This window comes from Rhinatrema bivittatum, chromosome 9, assembly GCF_901001135.1.
Source record: "Rhinatrema bivittatum chromosome 9, aRhiBiv1.1, whole genome shotgun sequence".
In the NCBI taxonomy this organism is placed as follows: domain Eukaryota; kingdom Metazoa; phylum Chordata; class Amphibia; order Gymnophiona; family Rhinatrematidae; genus Rhinatrema; species Rhinatrema bivittatum.
The window spans coordinates 213,565,273-213,579,533 of NC_042623.1; the positions used below are offsets into that span (position 1 = coordinate 213,565,273).

Genomic DNA, 14,261 nt, shown 5'->3' on the forward strand with positions numbered 1-14,261 from the left:
TTCCTCTTGCTTGCTTGACCTCTAGTTTCTGTACTCTAAAATCCCAGTGGTACGTGGTCAGCAGCTTTTTATGAAGAGGCAGAGGATCTCTTGCTTTGAGGCTTTCTGGTGATGAAAATGCTTTGAGAGTCTAAAATGAACCTTGAGAGTTCACTGTAGTTTAGTTTCACAAGCAGGCAATGGTGCACTTCTGCTTTTCTCAATCTTCTGATATATAAGAAATGTTTTATGTCTGTCTTCCTCTCTGCTCGTCAGTTTCCCAGCAGGGGTGGACAAATATTTAGATTTTAAATGCAGCAGGTAAAATTTTTAGGAACCGGGGAAAATAATTTATTTCCTTATAATTTACCTGTTTTCTCTTTTTGTTATCCTTTGGGGTTTTTCTTGTTTTGTTTTATTTTTAATTTTGTTTCTTTACTCTTTTATTAAAAAAAAAAAAAAATTGTTCCTTTTTGCTGTTCTTTCCTCTCCCGTCCTTCCGGTCTCTTCTGCCCTCCCAATGCCTCTTGTGCTCGGTGCAGGGCCAGTGGCAGGAGGCTGACCTGAGCCACAGCAGCAGTGGCTCCTCGTGAGGGGGGGCTAGGATGTTTGGAAATGACCTGATTTTATCTCACCAGCTGCAGGTCGGCATCAGAACCACCCCTGCAATTCTACAATACAGTGTGTGTTTTGGAAGTTACTCTTTATTCTATAGACTTCAAGCTACACTTAAATCAAAGCCTAAAAAGTTCTACAAAACAGTAGCTTGGCCCCTGGGCTGGTGAAAGCAAACTTTTTTTTTTTAAGAGTAAAGAAGTTTGAGAAGTAATGGTCATGATATGAGGCTACAATGGGGTAGACTTAGGAGTAACATCAGAAAATATTTCTTCACAGAAAGGGTGGATGGATGCTCCCAATGGAGGTGATAGAAGCAAAAACAAGAACAATTTAGGAAAGCACAAAACAAATACAGATCATCATGAAAAGCAATGAAGAGAAAGGAAAGCCAGAGATCAACTGGGCAGACTGGATGGTCCTTAACTGCTGTCATATTCTGTTTTTATGTTTGTCTTATGGTGAAGAGTGACAATAAAAGTCATGTGTGTAAACCCCCACCAGTGAAGACAAACATCAGCTCCAAGTGTTGGGAATTTTGACAATTGAAAATTTGTAAGTGTACTTCAGTTGTGTGAGGTTGCCTTGAGTCTAGTTCCATTCTCCCCCCCCCCCCCTCCTCCTATGTGTGCATGTATAAACCTCTCTCTCTCCCATCACATCAGATAAGTGGACATATCATAAGGTTGGCCATACCGGATCAGATAAAAGGTCCATCAAACCCACCGTCCTGTTCCAACAGTGGCCAATCCAGGTCACAAGTATCTGGCAGGATCCCAAAAGGTTGACAGCTTACATGCTGCTTATACCAGGGAAAAGCAGTGGATTTCCCCAAGTCCACCTTAATAATAGTTTATGGACTTTTCTTCCAGGAGTTTGTCTAAAGCTTTTTTAAACCCAGCTGCACTAACAGCTTTCACCACATCCTCCGTTAATGAATTTCAGAGTTTAATTATGCAATGAGTAAACAAATATTTTCTCTTATTTGTCTTAAATGTATCACCTAGTAACTTCATTGAATGTCCCCTAGTCTTGTTGAAAGAGTAAACAATTGATTCACTTTTACCCATTCCACTTCCTTCATTATTTTATAGACCTCTATCTTATTTCCTCTCAGCCTTCTCATCTCCATACTGAACAGTCCTAATCTCTTTATCCTTTCCTCATAGGGGATTTGTTCCATCTCCTTTATCATTTTGGTCACCCTTCTCTTTACCTTTTCTAATTCCGCTATGTCTTTTTTGAGATAGGCACACAATACTCAAGGTGTGGTCGCACCATAGAAAGATACAGAGGCATTATGATATTTCTGTTTTGTTCTTTTCTTTTTCCTAATAGTTCCTAGCATTCTAATTGCTTTCTTGGACACTGCCACCCATTGAGCCGGAGGATTTAAAAATATTATCCACAATAACACTTAGTTCCTTTTCGTGGGTGCATTGGGTCTCTGGCATCTGGGGGCCAATGCATGTGTGCCTCTGCAACACCCCCCCCCCCCAATCCTTCTTGTACTAATGCTTAAGGTCACAGAAAATCAGTGGCATCTCTAGACAAAATAATTTTTTTTGGGGGGGGGGAAGAGCCAAAATAACATTTCCTCTATCATACCCACTTCCCTAGCATGGCCTCCTGCTTTAAAACTGGCTAAAAAATTCTTAATAAGAAAGTCCAAAAGGTCTTCTGCATAATTTAAAAAAGCTGGCTAGTTTCGCCCTTCTAGTAAAACTATTAAAATTATTTGATAACTTAATTCAGCTAATTCTATATGGCTAGGAGAGTGAAGTCTGGAATGTATACAGGAAGAGAAAGAAAGTCAATATAAATCCTGCACCTCTAGTTCTGTGCATCCACAGAAATTCCCCCAACAATGGAGCTTGGATGTTTCCCTTACAGCTCAGCATACAAAAAAATATTTTCAAATTTTGGTGTCACCTCACAGTAACAGCAGCACAAACATCTTCCACTGCCAGACATGTTGTGAGCTAACATAAAACCCCGCAAAAAAGACACTCAAAATCTATACAACAAACCTATCATAACATAACAGTAGTAACACCAAGTACTCAAACATCAAGAACCCTACCTGTAAAAAAGCACAGGTAAATATTACACTGGGTCCTAGAATACCAATACACCACCTACTGAGGAAACAAAACAAACCCGATTGCTATAGATCCCTACACAGCCACTACAAGTGTAGGGATAAATCAATTACTAATGAAAAAATAGAATGGTTAAATGCCTCCTTACATTTACATATCCCAGAAAGGAATTTAAGATCTGCTAATAAAGGCTTATCTGTTCCATTGGTCAAATCTACCCATTTGACTGAAGTGAGAGAAAGAGTTATCTCGATTGCAGGCCCTAAACTGTGGCACTCTCTCCCTGCAGAGCTAAGATTGCAAAATGATTTCCAGATTTTCAAGAAGAATTTAAAGTCTTGGCTGTTCAAGGAAGCATATGAGATTTGACTATCGAAACTGGATTAAGGCTCACAGTTTACGCTGAAGCAGCGTTTCTTTTAGAAGCTTTTTTAAATTTTAATTGTATTTATATACAATACAACTATACAGTGTATAGTTGTTGGATCTTATTTGTTTTGTTGTTTATTTTATAAACAGTTATAATTTTGCAAACAGTCATAATTGAATATAGAATGACGGTATAGAAATGTAATATATAAATAAGTACACACTAGCAGAATTTCTCATCTTGGTCACACGCACAGAGCAGAGACAGACCCTCACCAGATACAGAATAAAGGATCACAAATTACACAAAAACTGACATGGAAACCCCATCAAGCCAGACTCTGTGTGTAACAATGGAAAAGCAGAACCACTATTCCTCATAAAACAAATAAAATCAAGAAACAAAGCATCAATTATAATAGTAAAACTATACTAATAAAAAATATATTTTAAAACTACTGACAAATAGAATAACTTCTATTAATTAATTAAAATCATATTCTTTTTTAATTTCTCAAGCACCAATAAAATATTTCAAAATGGCACACATCAAATAACACCCAATAATTAAAACTAATAAGGATTAAAAAAAAAAAAAAAAAAAAAAGCCCTTGCTGTAGATAGCTGGGAAATCTTGATTTCCAGTCACCCTGAGATTGTCTAGGGTTAGGGGAGGTGCACAAAGTTTGTCCTCTCTCTCTCTCTCACATACTTACATGTCTGTTCTCTCTCACACATACACTGTCACATACACACACACTTTTATGCACACACACACACACACAACCTCTATCTCTCTCTCTCTTACACAGACACTGACACCCTCAGGCTCTGAGACCTTCTTTCTACCCCCACCCCCACACAAGCTCTTACTCCCCTGGATTCTCTCATACACACACATGCTCTCACTGGCTCCCACACATACACACCCAAGCAAGCTCTCAGTCATTCTCACACAGACCCCCAGGCAGGCGTCCATTCAATCTCACCACCATTCCCCCCCCCCCCCTCAGGCATGCACACATTCATTCTCACACAGACCCCTAGGCAGGCACCTATTCATTCTCACACATGCACACACACTCACACGCACACCCCCAGGCAGACTCCCATTCATACACACGCACACACTGAAGGCAGACCCCTTTCTTTCTTTTGCCAGCAACCATGGAGTGTCTTTTGTTCCTCTGCTCCTGCTGTCACTGCTACCGTGTGGCTATTGGGAAGCGCCGGTCACTGCTACTGGCACTGAAGCCAGTAGCAGTGATCGGCCAGTGCATCCTCTGTGCAGGCCCCACAGTATTAAAAATTTGCGGGGCTTCCAGTTCCTTCATGCAGATCTCATATGTTGTGAGATCAGCATAGAGAACGAGCTACTCTTGCACGTTTCCATATGCCAATCACTAAAAATGCAAAAATTTTGTTTTTTACCTTTGCTGTCCGATCTTAGTTTTCTAATCTGTTGGTCACAGGTTGTTTTTCCACCTTCCCTTTCTTGGTCTTTTGCCAATTCCTTTTACAGGGCTTTTTTTTCTTCTGTTTCTTCTCTCTCTCCACCTGTCGTCTTCCCTTCTTCCCGCAAACACACACAGGTTCGCTGTCTCTCTCTCACAGATACACACACACTCAGGCTCTCATTCTCACATGGTGTCTCACATATACACACAGCTCTCACTCTCACATGCTCTCTCTCATACATATACATACTGTGTTTCTTCATATGCTGTCTCACCAAAACACACAGGCTCTCTCTCTCTCTTGCTGTCTCACTCACACACACACACACACACTCACACACACACTGTCTCTCCGAACATACAGGCTCTCACTCCCACACAGTCTTTCAACTCTCACACATACACACTCTACAGGGCCTCACCTCTGGGCCTCCTCTTCCTAGGCCGCGCGATTTTGGTGCCCAATCTTATTTTTGTTGTTATTGCGCCTTGCAGAGCGAGAGAGACCCCTGGACTAATGCAGAAACTTACCGGTCGCTCCCGGACAGCACCGCCCGTTGGGCCTCTGGTGTGACAGCAGAAAAGGAACGCACACTCCTCGGTTAAAATGATACATCAACGATTTGCGGAAGAAAGTAAAAGTTTAAACTTCCACCGCTGCGGCAATCGCGCCAGTCCCCGCACCACTTCCACTGTCTACAAACCGCCAGTGTCTGAAGGGCTTCTGTGGCTTACGTCAACACATTTTGGTGCGATTTGGAATGAATGGCCATGCGATTTTGGTGCGATTTTGGCGTGCGATTTTGGAATGAATGGCCGTGCTCATGGCATGAGCGCCAAAATCGCACGGGCATTCATTCCGGCGGGGGCCGTACGTTCATCCAGGCAGAGGGAACCGGAGGCCGTTTCGCCGCCCGCTCCCTCTGCCTGGATGGATGCCCGTGCGAAATTGGGAGGAAGGGAGAAGGGACTGCCGTAGCAGGCCCGAGCCTTGCTACTTTTTCGTTTTGGTTTTTTTTTTTGCTTCGGGAGGAGGGGACCGGACGGGGCTGCAGGAGACCGGGCTGGACCGGAGACCGGACGGGACCAGGGCAGATAAGCAATGTTTTTTACACTACACTAACGCCTACTAGGGGGAGGCGGTAAACTAGCACGTTAAGGCCGCGGCAAAACAGCGGGTTACTGAGGAGATAGTATCAGCGCCCGTTACAATATCGGAGGGGAATAGCTAATTCCTTCATTATACAGCTTTTTCATTCATTTACATGCTGGGTGCGGAAAGGGTTATGCGTCTGTTTTAGGAAGCGCTAGGGACGCGTGAAACTGGAGACTGTATCGCTGAATCGCCTTACTCGTCTGTATTGTGTGCTCCCAGCACGTTACAGACGGGGAATCTTTAACTGCACGTTACTGTATCGACCTGTATATGTTCAGTAATTTTGTTCTTTAGAATAGTTTCCACCATTTTTCTGGCACTGTAGTTTCCCAGATCACCCAAAGCCGGCGTTACTTTGGCCACCCTCCAATCTTCAGGTACCATTGCTTGATTTATTTATTTATTTATTTAGATCTTTTATATACCGGTATTAGTGGGGACATCATACCGGTTCACATATAACTGAAAGCTTGGAAAATACATTTCAACAAGGAGAATGTAACTGGGCGGGGGTAAACCAAAAGGCAGTAGGAAGGATAGAGAAAACAAGATTTGATTTTAATGATAGTTTGCAGATTACTGTCTGCAATTTCATTTTTCATTTCTTTAACACTCTGAGATGTATACCATTTGGTCCAGATGATTTGCTACTCTTTAGTTTGTCAATTTGCCCTAATACATCTTCCAGGTTCACTGAGATTTGTTTCAGTTCTTCTGAATTGCCACCTTTTAAATATCACTTCTGGCCTGGGTATCTACTTTACATCTTCCTCAGTAAAGACCAAAGCAAAGAATTAATTTAATCTCTCCACTATGGCCTTGTTTTCCTTGCACCCCTTTTACTACTCAATCATTTAATGGTCCAACTGATTTTCTTGCAGGCTTTTTGCTTCAAATGTAGCAGAAAAAGCTTTTGTTATGAGTTTTTTCTTCCACAGCAAGCTTATTTTCAAATTCTGTCTTTGCCTTCCTTATCAACTTGCCAGTACTTATGCATTTTCTGCATTCAGATTCTTTTTCTATTTTTTTTTTTTAAGAATATTCTTTTGGATAGAATAGCCTCCTTCACCTTACCTTTTAACCATGCCAGCAGTCATTTGGCCTTCCTTCCATCTTTTTTAATGTATGGAATACATCTGGTCTGGGCTTCCAATATGGTATGTTTAAGCAACATTCATGCCTGAAATAAACTCTTGACCTTGCAGCTGCTCCTTTCAGTTTTTCCTACTTATTTTTATCATAATCTTCCTTTTGAATATTAAATGCTATTGCAGTAGATTTCCTTAGTGTCCTTCCTCCAGTTATCAAGTCAAATTTGATCATGTTATGATCACTGTTGCCAAGTGGCCCTAACAGTGTTACCTCTTTCACCAAATCAAATGTTCCACTAAGGATTAGGTTTAAATATCTCCCCTTCTTGTTGGTTCTTATACAAGCTGCTCCATAAAGCAATAATAATAATTATTTTTTTAAATCTAGAAACTTTATTTCCTTAGCATGTCCTTGTGTCACATTATTCCTGCCCGATTCTGGCCGAGTTTCGCTCTCATATAGAGCTGCCTCAGGGGCTACTGAATAGAAGAACTTTTGAAAAGTACGCACTTCAGTCAACGATCAGCAATGGTATACATACAAATTGTAAGGTATTCTTAGTAGCGCATCTGCTATTTGTTCCGTGAACACAATCATCTCTGAAATTGTTGTTAAAGCAATATCCACTGGACAACTTGAAACCAGAACTTAATAGCGCGTCTGATTATGTATTGCGAATCATTGTGGATGACTGACCAAAGGCTTCTTCTAAATATAGGAGAAGCCTTTGCTCATAACATTGAAGGTCAGTCCGGGGACAGAGCCGGTTTAGCACAAAACCTTTTTTTTAATTTTCCCCTTCTGAATCCTAGGTGCGTCTTATGGTCAGGTGTATCTTATGGAGTGAAAAATATGGTATATTGCTCGGTACAAAAAAAACTGGATAATCCACAACTCACTGCTGGACTTCTGTCTACACCTTCATTGTATTAAGTTGCTAAAGTTTTAAAGCTGATTATGGAGTCAGCATGTATCTCAATTTAAGAGGTTTTAAATTATTTGGTATCTTTTTAAAATCTCACATTTTTAAAATGATAACTAGGTGACTCTTATTAGTTTGTGAATGATTACTTTTAGTCTTCTTGTTAGTCAATCACTAAAATCAATGTTAATTGTATGTTTTGCAAAATGGCTAACTGACTTGTATTTTCAAGATTTTCTCCTAACTGGTGGTGGTGGAGGCGCGGCATTTATGTAACAGAAAAAGAATCTGGGGTGGATAGGAGATGGGGAAGGGGATACGTAGGAATAAAACTAGTGAGTAGTTGCCTAGGACCCTGTACTCTAATCTTTTCAGATTAAGTAAGTGAACTTTCAAACTCACAGTTTTAATACTTGCAAGCAAATACTAATTTATACAAGCTCAAAAAATAACCCAAAGTCCTATTTCGAAACACTCACAGTTCCTAACAATGGCAAACAAATACTAACTTATACAAGCTTACAAAATTAGCAGCTCAAATCCTATCATCTCTAAAATCTCACAATTCTTAACACTGGCAAATGCTAACTTCTACAAGCTCACAAAATAACCCAAGTCCTATTTCTTCCACTTAATTTCTAACACTTTCAAACAACTACTAGCCTTAAAAACTAACACACAATAAACACAGCCACCCTTTAAGAATGTATTTTTTTTTCAGATTTTAGGCATTCTTACCCAGCAAGTCCAACTTTCTATCCACAGATGAAGGTTCTGCAGTCAGCACTTCCTCTGGAGCATCGCTAGGCATGGTTCTTTCCTCGCTTTCAGCCTTGCAAGCTCATGTAGCATGTGGACAGTGAGCTGATGCGTGCTCAAAGACCCCACTATGTTCCATTTCCCTCCTTGTCTGATGTGAGTTTCATGAACAGGACCTATGTGGGAGGAGGGACTCTAGATGCCGTGCAAACTAGATGCTTGCACTGTAGGTGAGTGCTTATGTGAACCTGGAGAAGAGAGGCAGAGAGAGTGCAGGGGAGCTAGCAACTAAAGTTCCTAGTTGTCAGTAAACTTACTGACAATCAGTAATAAAAACTCAAACATAAAGAGACCAATATTCAGTAGGCAGTTTATTGGAGAAAAGAGAGTAAGCTGTGATGACTTACTCTTCTAGTGCTAGAAGTGTGAACTGTGGGTAGTTTACGCTTCCAGCACTGATTCAGGCAGACACAGCGCTAAATTGCTGGGAGCGGATGAATTGAGATCTTGCTCCTAGCAAGGGTGGGGTTTTTTTTATTTTTGGGGATTGGGATAGGGGGGTGTTCACACCAGGCTATTAATACTGCAGGTGGGTGGGAGGGATTGGGGGAATGTTGCTGGAATAGTACCTGTTTTGAAAGACAAATGGGTTGGGACGGGAGCAGGAAGGGAAGCAGCGATCTGTCCTGGGGACCCCAATCAGTTAGGTTTTTCAAGATATCCACAATGAGTATGCATGAGGGGTTTGCATAAATTGCTTCCATTGCTTTTCAAATTTACCTTATGCATATTGATTATGAAAATTCAGAAAATCTGACTGACTGAGTGTCCCTCAGTACAGGTTTGGGTACCATTGGCACTGAGTACTACAGCTCCCTATTCCATGACATCTCACAACATGGTCTTAAGCACCTCCAACTTTTACAGAACATGTCATCAAGATTGTTGACAGGAGCCAAATCATTTGACCACATGAAACTAATTTTGCAAGGGCTACCCTGGCTCCCATTTGAGAGCAGGATAAAATTCCAACCTTAAAGAGCTTGACTGCAGAGTATCTATCCCAACTGCTGATCACTTAACCTGCCTCAAGGGAATTGTGGTCCTCCCAGCTGGCCCTTTCATCCTGCCCTCTGCCCGCATCAACTAGATTAATATGCACAGGGCTTCATGCATTCATCTGCACCAAAACTATGGTACAAAGTTCCACTAGAGTATGGATACTTGTTACCTTACCTTCCACAGGCAAATCAACACTTGGCTGTTCGAGACCTTCCCCTAGACCAGGGGTGGGCAGTTCCGGTCCTCGAGGGCCACAAACCAGTCTGGTTTTCAGGATATCCCTAATGAATATGCATATGAGATATTTGCATGCACTCTGCCTCTGTTGTATGCAAATCTATGTCATGCATATTCATTAGGATATCCTAAAACCTCAACAGGTTTGTGGCCCTCGAGGACTGGAATTGCCCACCCCTGCCCTAGACTGTAGAGCAGAGGCTTCTCTTCTTATTTACTGCCCTGTCCACACCTTAACTGTTGTAATTCAATCCCTTTCCTTAAGGTTTGTCTTTAATAAGGTTGTTTATGGTCCCCTTATTGTGCTCAATGTATCTCATCATTTCATGTGATCTGCCTTGTGGAATATCAAATGAATATAAAAAATAAAATAAAATATTATAATCTTATATTGACTTTTGACCTGACCATATCAAATAAAAAGAAAAACCAGACAGGCTGGCTGAATACTGTCCAGTTCTTCAGAAGCTATTCTGAAGAACAAAATTCTTCACCATACGAATTGACGCAGACTAATAGGAAGGAGCCAACATGGATTTAGCATAGGGAAGTCTTACCTTTTACAATCTCTTCGATGTTTTTGAACATGTGGATAAGGATGAGTCAGTTGATTCAGAAGACATTTGACAAAGTCCCTCAGAGATTTACCATGAAATTAAAAAGTCATGGGGCAAGAGGCAGTATTCTATTGTGGATTGGTAACTGGCTAAAGGATAGGAAACAGAGTATGACTGAATGGTCATTTCTCTCAATGGATAAAGTTCAATAGTGGAGTGCCGCAAGAATCTATACTGGCGTATGTGATTTTTAATATATTTATAAATTATCTGAAAAGGAGGGTAATGAGTGAGGCGATCAAATTCACAGACAACACAATTATTCAGAATTGTTGGATCATGAGCCAATGGTGAGGAACTGCAAGAGGATCTTGCAAGATTGGAGGATTGGGCGTTTAAATGGCAAATTACATTTATTGCGAACAAGTGCAAACTGATGCATATAGTGAAGGATATTTCAGTGCTATAAAGTACATGAAACTAGGTTGTTCTAGATGTCACCACCCAGGAAAAGGAGATATTGTGGGCAATACCTTGAAATTCTTGGCCTAGTTCGTGGTGACAGCTAAAAAAGCAAACAGTATGTTAGGTGTTATTAGGAAAGGAATAGAAAATAAAATAGAGGACATCATAATGGTCCATGTTTTGACCACATCTTGAGTACTGTGTGCAGCTGTTTTTGTTCCATCTCTAAAAAGGGGTTGCAATGGGGTGACCATATCTAATCCACATTGAAAGAGCTGCATTGCCAGATGATGTGGTTAGTGCAGTTAGTATAGCTGTGTTTAAAAAAGGATTGGATAAGTTATTGGAGAAGAAGTCCGTTACCTGCTATTAGGTTCACTTAGAGAATAGCCACTGCCATTAGCAATGGTAACATGGAATGGACTTAGCTTTTGGGTACTTGCCAGGTTCTTACGGCCTGGATTGGCCACTGTTGGAAACAGGATGCTGGGCTTGATGGACCCTTGGTCTGACCCAGTATGGCATTTTCTTATGTTCTTATGCATTGGTTGCCGGTGCAGTTAAGATCAAAATTTAAGCTCTTTACCCTCGTACACGAGCTTATGCTCTCTCAGAGTGGATGTATTCTACAAAAAAAAAATTGGAATGGTATAAATCAAATCGCAATTTGCGGTCATTAAATAAAGCACTGTTAAAGGTTCTATTGAAAAATATGATTGGTTTACAGAAAACAAGGGTGAGGGCTTTCTTGTATGCAACCACTGTTTTGTGGAGCTCTCTGCCTGACCAATTGAGGACTCTTAACTGATGTGAAGGACTTTTTAGAAGACAGCTAAAATTGATTCTGTTCTCTGAAGCCTTTGAGTGATGGTCATAACTGTTTTTAATTGTTTTATGAATTTATGTATATAATGGTGTTTTATTAATACCTTGTATGGTTATTTAATATTGATTGGTGTGATCTGCACTGAACACTCTGAATGAAGGGTGCAGAATATAAGCTTTTGTATAAATAAATAAAATAAAATAGAAAAGTTAAAGAGAAGGGTGACCAAACTGATAAAGGGAATGGAACTACTCCCCTATGACGAAAGGCTAAAGTGGTTAGGGCTGAGAAGAAACAGCTGACAGGCAATATGATAGTGCTATAAAAATATTAGTGGGGTGGAACAGGTAAATAGCAAACAGTTATTAACCCTTTCAAATAGGACTAGGGGATAATCCTTGAAGCTAATAGGTAGTGCATTTAAAACAAATTAGAGAGAGTATATTTTCACTCAGCACACAGTTAAACTGTGGAGTTTATCAGTGGAAGTGGTGAAAGTAGTGTAGCTGGGTTTGAAGTCCATAAACCATTATTAGCCATGTAGACTTAGGAAAGCCACTGCTTATCCCTGGTTATGAGCAGTGGTGTAGCCAGAATTGATTTTTTGAGTGGGCACAAGGTTAACGGGTGGGCTGTAGGTTTGCAGGTCTGACACCCACCTACTAGTTGAATTCTTATTGATAAATAATGCCAAATACTGCACCCTACAATGGCTTTCTAAGTAGTTTGTTACAGCCAGTATACATCATGCATGAAACTTTAAAATAATTTACCTCAATTATTTTTAAGCACTTACCAGCATTAAAAATGTCTTATTAATCTGAATTATTTATATTTATTGCAGTTTATAAATGCACAAGTATATCATGTAAAAAGCAATCAGATCCAATCATGTAATAAAACAAAATTAATGTATTCTTTCATGAATCATCTTTGCAGAAAGCCAGAAATCTTCATAAATACAATCAAATATAATTAATTATCACAACAGGTGCAGAGCAGAGCTAGGGCAATTCACATTATAACATGAAAAAAAAATTTTCAAATTCTAGTGTCTCCTCAGCAAAAAATATCCCTCCACTGCTATTTTGTGAAGTAACACAAACTCCTGCAAAGAAAGAGACATCTAGAACTTTTCCATACCATAGTCATAGCACTGACTCTCAGGATTCAAATAACAGCAACTTTATGAAAAAACAGCAATGCAAATACTACACCAGGCCCTAGAATGTTAATACATCATCTACTGTAACAACAGAACAAGTTGAACTACTACTACAGAGAAACTACACGCTAGCAAAAATACTGCATTTCAGTCACACACAGGCAAAACATTCTTATGCACACACAGATGCACATCCAGGCACCCATTCTCACCCACATGCACACAACCCTGACTCGCATTCTCACCGACACGCACGTAAACCCAGGCTCCCATTCTTACCCACACACACGTAAACCCAGGCTCCCATTCTCACCCACACATACACGCAAATCCAGGCTCCCATTCTCAACCACACACAAACCCAGGCTCCCATTCTCACCCTCACATACACACATTCAAGCTCCCATTCTCACCCACACACAAACCCAGGCTCCCATTCTCACCCTCACATACTGATGTGTTCTCCATGAGGAGTTAGCAATCTGTTGTCAATCTGTTAACAAAGCTCTGTAGTGAAAGCTGGGAGTTAGCAATCTGTCAGAAAGTTCTGTTGTTAAAGCTGGTATTTAGCAATCTGTAGTTATTTAGAATAGTTGTGGGTGGATCCTTGGACCAGTGGCAGGTGACCACGCCCTCTGGGGAAATCCCGAGAGGGACCACTGGTCAGGCTTAGTGTAGGAGACAGCACACACTAATTCTTTTATTAGACAATATAGTAAACATCAAAGGTGGCAATAGTGAGCTGGAAGCGCTCGGCTGGGCTGTAGTCCCTCAGGTATTGGAACAGCGATCTCAGGGTGGCTGAGCTGTAGAGAAACTAAGAAAGTGAGTAGGCAAAGCATGCGGCGTTCAGGAACAAGTCCTTGATGGTAACACTCACACAATAGTCTCTTAAGGCAGCCCAGGAGATGGTATATATTAGGCTCTCGAGGAGCGAGTACCTGGTTCCAGGGAACGCTCTGATAGATACAGACTCACTGATGTTAAGCAACAAAGACTTCTTAGAAGCAATATATTAAACCACCAAAGGTGGCAGTAGTGAGCTGGAAGTGCCCAGCTGGGCTGTAGTCCCTCAGGTATTGGAACAGCGATCCCAGGGTGGCTGAGTTGTAGAGAAAGTAAGAAAGTGAGTAGGCAGTATATGCAGAGTTCTGGAACAAGTCCTTGATGGAAACACTCACACGATAGTCTCTTAAGGGAGCCCAGGAGATGGTATATATTAGGCCCTTGAGGAGCGAGTACCTGGACCCAGGGAAAGCTCTGAGTGATAGATGGAAACTCACAATGTTGTAAGCAGCGATGTAAGCGCACTGTACTGTATCGGCCTGTTTATGTGGTAGCTTGCTCACAGTGAGGTCAGTATTCAAAATGGTTTGTTCAAACCTGGGAGGGTTAAATAGGTCCCACCGTTCTGATAAGTTTTAGCCAGCGGAATCGGGATAAAGAGATGTTATGGCGGCAGGGCCAAGTAAGTCTATCCTTCCTCAGAGCAGGAGTA

General features: G+C 41.0%; 1 protein-coding gene across 1 annotated transcript in view; it reads left to right on the forward strand.

Annotated features, from left to right (window-relative positions):
• The window catches only part of MED12L (mediator complex subunit 12L), a 764,678-nt gene that overhangs the window by 420,029 nt on the left and 330,388 nt on the right, over positions 1–14,261 (forward strand). The gene's annotated exons all lie outside the window — the stretch shown is intronic.